The sequence below is a fragment of the Poecilia reticulata genome, chromosome 6, assembly GCF_904066995.2.
Source record: "Poecilia reticulata chromosome 6, P_reticulata-male-v2, whole genome shotgun sequence".
In the NCBI taxonomy this organism is placed as follows: Eukaryota; Metazoa; Chordata; class Actinopteri; order Cyprinodontiformes; family Poeciliidae; genus Poecilia; species Poecilia reticulata.
The window spans coordinates 26647681-26661862 of NC_088835.1; the positions used below are offsets into that span (position 1 = coordinate 26647681).

General features: G+C 38.9%; 1 long non-coding RNA gene across 1 annotated transcript in view; it reads right to left on the reverse strand.

The window, feature by feature from the left end:
• Window positions 1-997: 997 nt before the first annotated feature.
• LOC108166377 (uncharacterized) overlaps window positions 998-14182 on the reverse strand; it is a 31789-nt gene continuing 18604 nt past the window's right edge. Inside the window, exons 2-5 of the long non-coding RNA XR_001776724.2 lie at window positions 13099-13155; window positions 11821-12919; window positions 6357-6436; window positions 998-2133 (exon numbers count right to left, since the gene is read on the reverse strand). This is a non-coding gene — a long non-coding RNA (uncharacterized LOC108166377). The remainder of the gene's footprint in view (window positions 2134-6356; window positions 6437-11820; window positions 12920-13098; window positions 13156-14182) is intronic.

Below are 14182 nucleotides of genomic sequence, written 5' to 3' on the forward strand. Positions count from 1 at the left end.
ACGCAGCATTGGACCACATGCTGTCTCATTAAATAGGCCATGGTCATGCCTCACAAGTTTTCACACAGTGCTCCTCGTTGTTGTGCACACACACACACACACACACACGCACACACACACATAGAAAGAGAGAGAGACAGAGAAATACACACAGAAACACAAATGGTCTTGAAGATTTCCCCTGGCAGGAGCAGCAGAATATTTTAATACAAAACATTTCTGTGGAATTGAGATGCTGATTTGTTTTATGTTTAAATGCATTTTTTTTTTTGTAAAAGCATAAATACGTAACTGTTTTATCCTTGGTGATATAAGTTTAAACGATGGAAAGATTCAAAAGCCCCACAGAAAGTGCCGATTTAGTGAGAAGCTTAGGATGTGGAAACAGGAAAAACAAGCCTGGAATTATTTAATTTGGAGTTTTTCTAGTTCTATGAATTATTAAATGTCTTTCATCTTTTTAATAAATCCATAGCTAATCTGGCTTTGAAGACTACAGCAAAAATCATCTACAGTATTCACTCAACTTGAACTTTTTCACATTTTGATAAAGTCCAACAACAACATTTAATGCATTTTATTCAGATTTTAGACGTGTGGAAAGTTGTCTGCCACTTTCCTCGTTTATTATTAAGGACAATTTTGTTGAGTATTTGTTATTTGTTGTTGTTTTGTTTATTTATTTTGGATGCTTAGAATGCCTTACAGCTCCAGTGTTAAATGTTTGCTAGAATTTAAGGTTTATTGACCTGGAGAATGTGTTCTTGCATTTTTATGCCATTATTTCCATTATATCACTTGGAAATGGTCTCAAAACAACAATTTTATCGTTTATCGCGATAACTTCTGGAACAATTTATCGACCAGCAAAATTTGTTATCGTGATACACTTATGTATCACATGAAATCCCAACAAAATTCATTAAAGTTTCTGTTTGAAATTTAACAAAATGTGACGCCACTGCAAAAGCACAAAATGTCACCAAGCATTTTTGGTCTAGTTTCTGGTGCAAATATCTCAGTACACTTGAAATAAGACATAAATAACTTCAGCAAGATATTTCTTCATATTGATGAAAAGTACTAGTTCCAACGGCAGATTATTTCACTTATACCATTTTGTTATAGATGAAATAATCTGCCAATTTTCATCAATGATAAGAAATTATTTACTTAAAACAATAATATCTTGCTGAACAGTTACTTGTGAGTTAGTTTTGTCTTATTTCAGTGAACTGAGATATTTACACCGGAAACTAGACCAAAAATACTTGGTCAGATTTTGCGTTTTTGCAGTAAAAATAAATAAAATCTCACTAACTGCTTATTTGGTTTATAGAACTTGTTTTCTTGTCATTTTTTTTTTTTAATTTCTTTGCTTGAACAAACAAATGAAGCTGAAGCGTGCTTCTCCCCAGCAGTGCACTTCGTTTCCCCATTATTTTGATTCTCCTAAAACCCTCAAACATGAACATACAGACAGGCGGTAAAGACGAGCTTGCAGCCTCAATCTGTCAGGGGACATCATGCGGCGCCCGCAAGAGACGCGCCGTGCACCCGGCCCCCTCCGTGACTCCACCACTGGAAGATCAATCCGTAAAAACGGGGTTGCATGTCGGCATTAGTTGCTCTCTAAACACCTTGTGGGGAGCCTGTGACACCCGTACAGAGACATTACGTCTGAATAAGAGCTGCCGTTTTAATTTTCCACTGTGAAGCATGAGTCATAATCCCATTTTCCAGACGTTAACGTCGCCCAAGTCTTTGTCTCGAGGGGGAAACTTTTGTGTGATATTTTGGTGTTTTCATGTAGTTTCTGGTGAACCAGCACCCCAAGCCCCTCAAAGACTTTTGTTAAGACACTATTTAAAGTCAGTGAGCTTTCACTGGAAATGATGTGTGAATTCATGCAGCTCCATCTGGCTTACAGAGCCTGTCTGCATCTGTCATTTTAACCGAGAGGAGAGTCAGGCAGAGGTGACACTACAGCGCGGTGTTTTCACTCTTCAGCCAGCAGCTAACAAGTCGTCGTTACTCAGAAACACCTCCACTTAGACAGATTTTCAGCAGCGCTACCTGTCTGTAACCTGGCAATGAGCTCCAAGCACCTTTCAGAGGAATAATCAGGCAAATCTGCAGGAACAGGAAAATATAAACAGATTTAAAATGGAATTAGAAAGCTGCATTTTCTCTCTGTTTTTGTGTGCATTCCTCTGCTAAAAGAAAAAAACACCTGTAGGCAATCCAGGGCGATCTTTTCCTCCACCTTAATAATTACAGATGTCTACCTGCTGCAGCTCAGTGACAGCAGCCCGGGGATACGGGTACGAGTGAGGGAGAGGCAGCAGGAGGGGTGAACCGAGTGTCAATCTTTCCAGATACATTATACAGCGCCTCTGTCAGGAATCCACACAGCAGAAACATCTGCAAGGTCTAATCTTAACCAAGCGCAAACACACACACATGCACGGAGTCACACACAATGCACCGGGGGAGCAAGAGGAGAGGAAATAGAATGCGAAGATGGAAACGAGGAATGACTGGACCTGGACCAGTCGTCATGTGCTGATTCTCCACCAACCCCCCCCTCAACCCACAGAGGGTGCAGCCATTTCAGGGTTTTTGTCTTATGGTGGCTGGCCAAGCGTGGCTGAACTCTCTCTGCATACAGTACATCCCAGAGTTCCCAGGAGGAAGAAACTCGCTGATGAATGGAGGAAAGTAGGCCAGGAAATTCACCGCTGCCTCCTCCTCCTCCTCCATATCTAGAAATTTGGTTCACTGGGAGCGAACAATCTATTTGTATGTCATGCCCAGTATTCCAGTTTCTTTGTTTTCCTAAAGCAATTTTGTTTATCTTGGAACTGACTCAGAACAAACTCTCCTCTTCATATTCTGTGTTTTTGACAGATGCAACTAAAACAAGTGTAAAAAAAAAAAAAGCTTCATTCAGATTTTAGAAAAACTCCAGCCATTAAAATTGTTTTTATAATTTAAAAATAACTGTAATTTTATGCTATGCTAAATTCACATTTTGGATGTTTTTGTACTTCCATTTGGGTTTCTACTGCTCAGAACAAACATCTTGTCGATTTTGGCTGTAAGTTTAGGTTTTCAGGCGTCTGGAAAATGAGTCCTTTCAAAAACCTCCGTAATGTAACGTCACAAATCAGCAGGAACTGCCTGTTACCTAGCAACCTCATGGAGTCCAAGTCCGTTACCAAGCAACCCAAACAGAGTTCCAGCACATTTGGCCAGCTGGTTTTATGCTGCGTTCACGCCAAACGCGTTTCAAAAGCGCTCTCTGAAGTCAGAAGCTTGACATTTTATTCTAAACATGCGTCAGAAGCATCAAAATCGCTCTATGCGAGAGTCGGGATGAGCCATTGTTTTCCGTAGATGGTCTCTTTGGACTATGGCGGAAGAAATTGAGAGAATGACACCAAAATATTCGGTGGTGAAAGCTTCTGCAATCATAATGGAGGCTCAGATGGATGTGTGTTTGAATTCACCAGATAATTCAGAGATGTTGTGAGCTTTGTGAGTTTCACAAGCTAGCTGGGTGCCAACGAGGGTCGCCATCAACGCTGCTTTTGTCTCAACCCAGTCCAGTTTGATGATCTTCATGTCAATATGTCATGTAGCAAAGTCGCTCTGATTGGTTGACACTCCGCTTCTAGCGGCAAAAGTTCAGATTTTCCAACTCCAGCGCTTGACGCACGTCAAACCACGACGCGCCCTCGACATGCGTCCACATAGGCTTTGAATTTAAACAGACGCTCTTGATGCTCAAATCATGTTCAGTGTGAACATTACTGCTATATGTGCTGTACAATGGCTGCTGGAGAAACCACTTGCTCGCTGTCTAAAGGAGCTCAAAATAGGCAGAAGTGACCAGACTGAAATCTCATTATCTAACAAAGATTTTGTGCAACAAAATGTAATGGACATGTTTTTGTGCAACCAATAGAGTTATCCTAACATGTCCAAGAGTAAAAAAAAAACATTAACTTATTGCCAAATTTGGGTGTTTTTTTATTTTATTTTTTAGAAGCAGCTGAGACCCAAATGGAAGTAAAAGAATGAGCCGAATGTGACTTTTCCATCGCAGGTTCCCTTTTAATCATTCATGATTTAAGCCCAGAGACCATAACTCTGTTCCGCTGTCCTCCAGGTCTTTCCTCATGTCCTGTGGATCATTAATGACATTCCCAGACTCCACTTTGGATCTGCAACCTTCAGCCCTGCAACATTTTGACAGACATCGAGCCAATTTTCTGTCTGCTCTCAGAAAACTATTACGGATATACGAACGATAGATGTGGCCTGAAATCAGCTCCAGCGGCATCCGATCCATTGAATCAACTTTAGCTGTGTTTTCCTGCCAACTTCTGCTTGGATACCATCATTTGCTTAGCAACTGCCATGCCAGCAGCTATACATGTGCATTAAACGCTGACGGGAACAGCAGGGCTCAGCTGTTGATGGAACACAGTTATCCTTTTTCTCATTACTGCCTGCTCTGTGTGAGATTTACCAGGACACGGGGCAGCCATCAGAGAATTACGCATGTGTTTGCACAGCATGGCCAAGAAGGAGAACAGGCGTGCAGCTCGGAGACACCTGTCGGGTCCTCTGAGCAGAAATTTGAGCTGACAAACAGAGCTTTTTTTTCCTCGGTTAACACTCCAGATGTCACCGGATACGTCTGTAAACACGCCTCCCAGAGAGAAGCCGCTTAGACATGTTCAAAGCGCCAGAACTTGCATGCATAATTTTATTTGAGATCATAAAACACAAATTAGGACCCCCGTCTCATGATGGTTGTGTTTGCTGCGATGTTTCTACATGCTGAGGAACTTCAGGCACAAATAGCTATTATACCTGATGTATGCCGAAGCTCAGCCACTTTCGTATCGGTGCTTTTGTTCCTGTATGCATAAATAAAATCTCTGAAATGGGAAAAAAAAATTAAATCCTGCTTAACGATACGTCTCAACGTGAGATGTTTTGTTTTCTTGGATGTCTCTCCTTTCCAGAAAAGACGATCAAGTCAATGAATTTATGAGGCTGTAAGAAAAACAAAACCTTCCAGATCAACTCCGGTTGGTGTCATGCATTAAACGGCATTAACATGAAAAGATAATCAGGAGCGTAAATCAGTCTAACAATATATCTGGAGGATGAATTCATTACTCATCCCACTGAACAGCTGCATCGCATATTTAAAGAAGCAACCACATTCTTAATATGTTCCCAATTAGGATTTATTTAAAGGCAATCAAAGTAATTACCTGTAACTATTAGTTATGTTAATTATTAATCATACAAAGATGTAATGATTGAAGCAGGTACAATACAGAAAGAAACAACAAAAAGAAGAAAAGCAAGTTTTTTGTTTTCATTACAAAATGGACGCCTTATTTGTTGCAGAGGACGGACACAGCAGACTTTTGTCCAATTTAAGAGTAAAGTAAGCTGAATGAGTAGTTGGTTTTGAAAGTTGTTGGGGGGCGCTGTTGAGCCATTTCTACTGCAACTTTTGCAAAATGCTTAAAATAAGTAAATTTTCCACTTGATTGACACGTGTTGGGAAGATTGGTGAGTTTTTGTGTCGTTTAGACCTCAAAAGGCCAGTTAATTTGATGGAATAATAATAATCAAAAGCACAGATAGGTAAGCACAATATGATAACTGTAAGTGTAACATCGTATCGCCCGATATTAGTCATTTCTTAACATATCGGTATCTGTAATAAAACTGGGCCGACATTAAGACCTGATATTCGTTTCCATCTTGTTCCCGGTCATCTTTTTTCTCCCAAAGGTAACAAAAAAGTAGAGAAATATATATAATATCTGTAAATATTGGTCATTGGACATCACAGCAATATTAACATCAGATATCGACATTTTTGTATCGGTGCCACCCTAGATATAAAAGGTGGTTATTTGAGGGTGCAACTTTTTTATTATTATTTTTTCCCCTTACAGATTTGTTTTTCAGTAAAACCATAAAAGCGTCGCTGCAACACATCATATCTACCTCATCATTCAAAAATTATATTTGCTTTAGAAGTTCTGATATAAAGGGACTTCATAAAATGAGAATTATTTTTGAGATTTAGAGTAGCAGAAAATTCAGTCGACATCACAGTTTGGTTTAACTGTGAAGTCAAACAACTGACAGTCATGATGAGGGAAATGAAAAGTTAATGGCGGTGAGTTATTTGTGCAGCAGCGTAGAAGGCGAGAGATTTTCTGATGCTGCAGGGATATAATCTCTGTTATCAGGAGAAACTGTCACCCGGAAATTCAAACAATTACAGACAAAGACTGAAAACCTGAAAGTTTGACCTTGAAATGTCCTCCGTGGTTGTGACTCATCTGATGGGAAATGGTTTTACATCGAAGGCTCGTCTCATAGCCCAACAAGACTGAAAGACAAACACACCAGACAGTGGATGAGAGACGAGGTTTTGTGGAAAATAAAAAGGAGAGCAGCGAGGGAGGAAAAAGTGGAAAAGGTCGCTCAATTTCCCGTTCTTGTCAGAAGTTAGCAGGTGGTTTCAGGGGAAACATGCGACTGCCGATTTTCACAGTTTTTAAAATTACAAATCCATGAACCAGAGCGCATCAGGGGACGGCGGAGGCTTTCTTCAGTTGGCAGGGTAAATATCCGTCATGAACAGGATCCGTTTCTTTGAAGTGATATTCAAACTCCCTTCAGGATGAACGCTCCGCTTGCTGTGACAGAAACATGAAACTTTGACGCCAGACGTGGTTTTAGGGAACATTTTGCAGATACAAAAAAATAATAATAACACGAGCCAACTCCGTGAGATTCCCCCTTCTGAGATTTACGACTAGACTTGTTGCACTGTAAAACATTTACAGGTGGTTTAACTTGACAATGAAAGTCCACCTGCTGCCTTGAAAGTGCAATTTAAGTCACAAGAAAACTGTTTTGGTTTCAACTTAGAAATTGAAGCTCATGAAGTTGATTTAACAACAAGAGACAAGTTGTCCAAACATTGTTTTTTAACTTCATTAATCTTTAATTGTGAGTTTTAACTTAATGCTGGACAAAATGGTCAAAATTTCTGATCTGATGATAAATTTTATTAAACATCCCAATGAATTCAGCTCAGAAACATTTAGTGTGATCAGGACATTATCCTCAAGCTTTGCTAACTGAGAATTGCATTAAAATGAACAATTAATAAAACACCAGAGTCAGATCAACGTAATGCACTTCTACCTCAGGAGACAGAAACATGATGCTAAGCATTCTGGGAAATAGTTCCCACTCCTGTCTTTCTCTTCTTTCAGTTTTTTAAGTGCAAACCTAAAAACTCAGTTGATTCAACTCTTGGAGGTTTGAATAAATTAATAAAAAGTTAAAACAACTTACTGCTGCTGTAAGTTTATCTTTCACAAACTCACATTTAGGTTCAAAATCTAACTGGATAAATTTATTTGACTTATTTATTTGAGCAGTAGATGGTAGACACAACTAAATATCGTGTCTACCATCTACTGTAAAACATTGTGGACACTTTGTCTCCACAATGCGTCACCTTGCGTCAGGAGTTTCTGCTCTCCATCCGTTTGCTCATCGTGAAGGAAAACGCCTCGTTAAGTTCTGGTAACAATACAGACTCCTGGCGTCGCAGGGCCTCGTTTAATAATAAAACTGTTTTCCTGTCTCACAAAGGCGATGTGACGAAGTTGCACACCTCTGATAAACTCTGAGAAATCACTGAATGTTTTCTTTTAACAGCGTCGCCTCAACATGACGATTTGTAGGTCAAACCGAGAATTGTGGCTGATTTGTTTATTTGCCTTATATTGTGAAACAATTAGTAAAGTCAGCAGCAGGTGGCGATTACGCCTGACAGAAGTTCATTTATGTTTTTCTAACCTCAAAAATTAGTCTGCAGGGGAAAATGTGAGTCAAATGAGGGAACATGCACTTCTTTCTTCTCCGCTCAGATCAAGAAAAAAGGCTGATGTTTGCATCTGGTGAACCAGAACTGCGTTATACAGTGGATATTAGGGAACGCAGGGGAAAGTTGTCCAGCTGAGTGATACGGTTCAGACTTTACTCCAACAGGGAGACGACAGGCAGCAATAAAGCTCTAGAAGTTTTGTTTTTACTAACATTTTCCCCTAATAAAACATTTCTGTGTGATATTAATTTCACCCCAGCACTGAAAAGAAAATGCATGTCCTTCAACTTACCCACAAAATCTGGGGTAGTCCATTTTTCTTTCTCTTTTAAATTCTGACTTCCTTCACCAATCTGCCACATTCAGCAAAATAGCTGCAGAGCATCATGGGACAGAGATTAATCACCACTGTGGCTAACAATGAGCACAGCGCTCCTGGGGGCTAAACTCACTCAGCGTACGCCTCCCTGCAAACGTTTGCTCACCTTGGCCAAATAACTCAAACACTGCAAAAACACTAAATCTTACCAAATAAATCTGGTCTAGTTTCTATCGCAAATATTTTAGTTCATTTGAAATAAGACAAAACCAACTTCAAAGTAACTTTTCAGCAAGATATAGGAGCTTGTTTTAAGTCAATAATTCCTTAATATTGGTGAAAAAAAACCCAAATTATTTAACTTGTATCATGGGAAAAATGTCATGTTATAAGTGAACTTTTTCATCAATATTAATGAATTATTGACTTAAAACAAGCTTCTATATCTTGCTGAAAAGTTACTTTTTAGTTAGTTTTGTCTTATTTGAAGTGAACTAAAATATTTGCAATAGATACTAGACCAAAAGCACTTTGTAAGACTTTGTGTTTTTGCAGTGTACTGACTCCAGCAGCTGTTTTGGTTGCAGGGTTGCTCCTGAACTAATCGCACCTGGAGCTGAAAGTTTTGATCCTCAATTAGATTTCGGACGTTCTTAAGTCTGCTAATAAGCTGTACAAACTTGAACGGGCAAACTTTAGTTTTATAATGGGGAACAAACAAACCCATTATTTTTCAAATACTCAAATTTGGGACCAAGTACAATTTAAAACTGTACATTTCATGTTTGAAGTAAGAAATACATACGAATATATACGAAAGGCCTAAAATGCTGATTTTAAAATGTATCTATAAGTGTACATAGATACATGTACAATTATCTATGTTATGAGTATGAGAGGGGCAGAAAATCATACACTGCAAAAACACAAAATCTTACCAAGTATTTCTGGTCTAGTTTTGTGCGAGGGTTTATTTGTGTGATTTGTCTGAAATAAATTAATCATTCATTCAAACAGCAAAGTGGTGCACCAACTCTTCACTTACTTGATGCAATTATCACTAAAAATTCTTTTTTTTGTGCTGCCCTCTGACAGAGTGGTGCCCTGGGTGGTGAGCCATTTCCTCCTTATCAAAAATCACCTCTGCACCTTTTAGATGAAGCTCTGTTCTGTCTGTAGTTTCTGTGAGATTTTTTAAAAACGGCGCTAAAGGATTAGCCAAACCGTTTATATAGACGGGGTAGATTGTGAGATGAGCGATTGGTTTTTACTTTAAACAAAAAGCTCTGGGAAGGAAATTGAAGGGGATGGGTTTTCCTCCTGTCCCTGCAGATTCAATGGGCTCTGCTCATAATTTAATCTGCTGCAAATCTACAGCCGCTGTGCAAGTCCTTGTGCTGCAGTTTCACCAGAAAGTGGTTCAGATTTGGAAGAACCCCAGGAGAAAGAGGGTAGATAAAAGAGGATGTGTGTGTTAGAGAAACGAGGTGAGTCGGCTAAAAGATGGAAGAGCCAATAAAAAATTTATTTGACACATTGCACTGAGATGACAAGGTGACCTTGCAGCCTAAAAAAAGGGTATTTTAAAAAGCTTTAAGTAAAATGCAACACAGTTAAAGTAAATATTACTCAAAGTTGGAGTGAACTCTGCTAATTAAATGACACTTCTTGAAGAAAACAAGCCAGATCATACATTTGTAAACAGCATTTCCTTCACAGACAAAAAGGTCAGTAGATGAAGTTAAATGGCACCAAATAGACACCAAGTTAACAAGAAACGATCATGAAGTCAACAGAGACGTGATACAAATGAATTAATGTTAAATCAAGCAGAAAGATCTGAACTTTTACATGCTGATACAAATTATCACTAACGGATTGTTGCTGAAACAAACGTTAATTTCTCATTTAGAAAATGTATTTATTTACATCTTTTAATGTATTTCTAATATAGTCCAAAATGGTTAATGAAAAATCTGTAGAATGTGGCAATATTTTTGTATCTGATTAATAAACTACTATAGCTTCAGTCCTAGCTCTAGCTCTCCCAGCAGGCTAAAATGTGTCTCCTATTATTCTGCTGTCTAGAAAATATGAATAATTTTATTTATTTAATGTCAGACAGTGAGGAAAAATGGTTCATGCATGTAAATATCTGATGAACAGAATAATGAAAACGTTCATTCTGTTCTGAAACACAGAACAGAAAGAGGAAAATAAAAGATTTTTCTGGTTGAATTGAGAGTTCACTTTGACTAAATGGATAAATCTGGATTTGTTCCTGAAATGGGCAGGAGGCAGACCAACATTTAAAATCTGATTTACGTAACAGCAAAGCTAAGTGGGTGTTTTCACCTGTTTGATTTGAATACAAACCAAAAAAAAATAAAAAAAAGTTAAAAATCTGAAAATAAAAATATGGTAATCTAGGAAAACAACGTTCAGGACTCAAATTAGATTTAAATGCACAATAACAGCGCAGTCTGCATCGCGCATTAAATCCAGCATCATTATTCTCACGCTGCATGGTGCCTATGCATCCTTAACGGAGCACATGATCACAAATGTCTGACAAAGACCACTTCATCAGCTCATGTCTCCGCTCTCCTCAGGCCCCTGGCTCTCCTCCACTGCGAAAATATCTTCCAAACCGCATAAATATTTATGTCCATTAATAGTAAAGAGGCAGCACGAGTGGATGCATAATGCTCCGCGCTGGTCCTTATTTTTCGGCGGGGAGATGCACTCCAACTGCCACGACGTCTCTGTCGCCATGACAACGGAGTCGAGCTCTCCATCGGAGCAGGACTCGGTTGTCCCCGCCGAAACCAGCAGCAGCAGCAGCACCGGTTGTTGTGTGGAAGAAGCGCCGCGGCCACATGAATATTAATGCTGATTTGCAGCAACTTCAGCGTCTGAAGGACATGTGTTCTCAGATTTAACACGCTCTACGGCGCGTCTGAACAGGCCGATGTCAAAAAAAAGTGGAAGAGAACATGATGGGATGACCTCTGACCTTCTTGGAGTGGTTGTTACACTTTGACCGTATTGACCCTTTGCAACTACGTCACTTAATCATTCAAGATGTCGGAAGTGAGGGATGGGAATCTTGAACAGAGCGACTAAAATAGTTTTCCAAAGTTGTTTTGCCAGTTTGTTCATGGTTTCAACTTGTTATTTTGTCTGTGAACGTAACTCGCCTGGTTGGGGCTCACAGACGGCGGCATTTACAAGAGTTGGAAGCAGCTAGCTTAGAAACCGACCCATACCTCCTTCCTCCTGACGTGTTGATCAAATTACCACTTTGCCTGAATTCACACCACATGATTTAAATCACTGTCATAAAAAGTGTTTCCCCTTAAATCGGAGCAGCATTAAAAACGCACAAAAGACGAGATGCTAACCAGTTTTTTCCGTACATGCTAGGCTACATGGCGGCGCGCAGCATTGTTTCCATGGTTACGCTATGGAAACGGTTAGACGCTACCTTCTCCATAACACAATATTTGACATATTTCTACTTAAAGTATATTAACGTTAATCTTCTTACCTTTAAAAAGTGTTCGCTGTAAATCCGCGATTTCACCGAGGGCTTATTACAGTCATGATTAACGGCTGATATCCATCACCGCTGTATCTTTCCTCATTAAAAGTCATAAAATAAAAGTTTGGTTTCTGTCCTTCTCCGTTTCTAAAGCCGACCGCGCTGCATCCTACGACCATTTTTAAAGTAAAATCAACTAAATAAAAGCGATTTTAGGTAACAGATGCCGGTTTTTAGACTGGCTTTAAAGGAGCTCACTTGTCGTTTTTGACATCCGTCATGGCGGAGTGGGCGGAGTTCCTGAGAGCGTGACGTCACGCACAAAAAGGTCAACAAAGAGCAGGTGCGCTAGGTGAGGCATTTCCATTCCCCAAATACTTATTTATTCAGATACAAGACAGAGTATTTAACTGTATTAGCAATGTTTTCATATATTACACTTTTTTAAAACCAGCAAACGCTGCACAATTTAATTAATTTATTTAATTTCCATTTATGATTAATAATGAATTTTTGAATTTGAACTGAACAACCTTTGTTGCAAAAATGTAAATATAACAAAATTTAAAAAGAAAAAAATAAGACAATAAAATCCCCAGGCCTCCAATGAGCTCTTGAAAATATGAAAATATTTACATGTCATTTAATACTGCAACTGTGCAAGACCTCATTTATATTTTGGATCAACAATGATTTACATACTCCAAATTCTCTGCTTTATTAAATGAGTATCTATTTAGTATGGTAAAGACATGAAAACAACAAATGTCTTAAGAAACTCACCTTTAATTAAAACAAAATGAAGTGTTCTCAACTTGACCATTTTCACCCCCATGGTAAATAGTCTGTACACCACTGTCTTAAGGAGTTTTATTGTTCTGGAGCGCTCAGACGGGAGAATTTTAAAATAAATACTTGAGACTGAACAGACGGCACATAAACAAACAGATAATTGCAGCTTTACTTCACTGCTGTCCGCACAAACACGCTGCTGCTGCTGCTGCTGCTGCTCTGGGCTTTATTCTGTCAAAGCATTGAAGTTTTCCGTCCGCGGACATGATGTCTGCTTGCTGTGACATCTCCTCTGGGAGATCCAGTCGTTCTGCTATATAAAAGATGGATGGAGAACAAAGGTATGTTTCAGCTGGAGATGGAGGATGATACACAAACAAAAGGCAGGAAAACACCAATAAAGCTGAGGTGTGCCTCAGAAAACAGAAACGCAGTGTTAGCTCCGAGAGAGATTAGCGGGCCACCCAGCAGGAGAGATTTCCCCCAGCTTACTGACTGACTGCTTTCAAGGTAACGCGACTTTTTCTTCCAGCCTCCTTCAGGTTCCTCCTGCAAGAATAACAGTAACATTTAATCACCGTATGAACAAAACATATAATGTTGAGCGGAGTCTATTTCAGACCAAAACATGAAGGAAAACTGATCAAAATCTCTCTGGAACACGTGTCAAACTCAAGGCTTGTGGGCCAAATCCGGCTCGCCGTAGCTTTTTATGTGGACCTCTAGATACCAGACTAAACATTAAGTGAGCCTATTATGTTATCAATCAAATCAATTTAATTTTTTATCTGTTTATTGACAAATTATATAAATCAGTCCCTCAAGTTTCTTCAGAATTATCGTGGAAATTCACACAAAATCAACAAATCCCTACATTTTCTTGCGCCAATACATAATTGAGAGTTTATTGCGGATTCTCCTCAAAAATTGTCAAAAACATTCTTACTTGTACTAAACATCTGCCTCAGCCTTAATTGATGTCAAATTGATGTCCATGATCTACAAAGCAAGTAACAAAAAGTTGCATTTACCATCATAAGTAAGTGCAAAGATTTCCAAACTAGTGCCACAAATTCTTTGATTTTTATTGAAAAAAAAAAATCACAAGAGGCATCACGAAATCCTGGAGGCGGAAAATATGTTCAGTAATATTATTTAATTTTAGGATTTCATAGATATTTTAACAGCTTGGTGAACAGGTTTTATCAATATGCATAATCGGCCCTTTAAGAGCGTTTATGATCTTGATTTGACCCAAAACAAAAGTGAGTTTGAGGATATATCTGCATTTTAAGTTTTAAACATTTACTGTAAATGCTGAAAAAAACATGAAAAGTTGTGTGAATTATTGAAGAGTTAGTTGCACAACAGCTGTTGATTCACATATGTACTGCTTGCAGTTGAGGAAGAAGAGGCATTCCCATATCATGATACCTGAGCCACCGTGCTTCTCTGTGCGCTGCACGGTTTGGGGATCATCTGACAAACAATTTATACGAAAAGAAAGAAAATAGCTTTCAAAAATCCAGAAAATTGAGATCCAGTGATCTTTAGACCCGTTCAGTAAACATCTTTT